We start from the raw sequence: 225 nt of genomic DNA on the forward strand, positions 1-225 counted from the left end.
CATTAGCTTAACTTTATTTTCTGATTAAATTCTCCATATAGAGTACACCAGCATATGAAAAGGTGTAGATTTGTTATTAACGACAATACGTTATATGCGATGCCCTTGTATTACTGGAAACGTAGTTATGATGAATCTATTTTGTTTTTCATCTTGGTTTTATGTTAATTTGCATTAAAGTTCTTTGCATCATTCATTTTGGTTTTACCAGGAGGATAGAGCTCA

The sequence above is a fragment of the Penaeus monodon genome, chromosome 28 (assembly GCF_015228065.2).
Source record: "Penaeus monodon isolate SGIC_2016 chromosome 28, NSTDA_Pmon_1, whole genome shotgun sequence".
NCBI lineage: Eukaryota > Metazoa > Arthropoda > Malacostraca > Decapoda > Penaeidae > Penaeus > Penaeus monodon.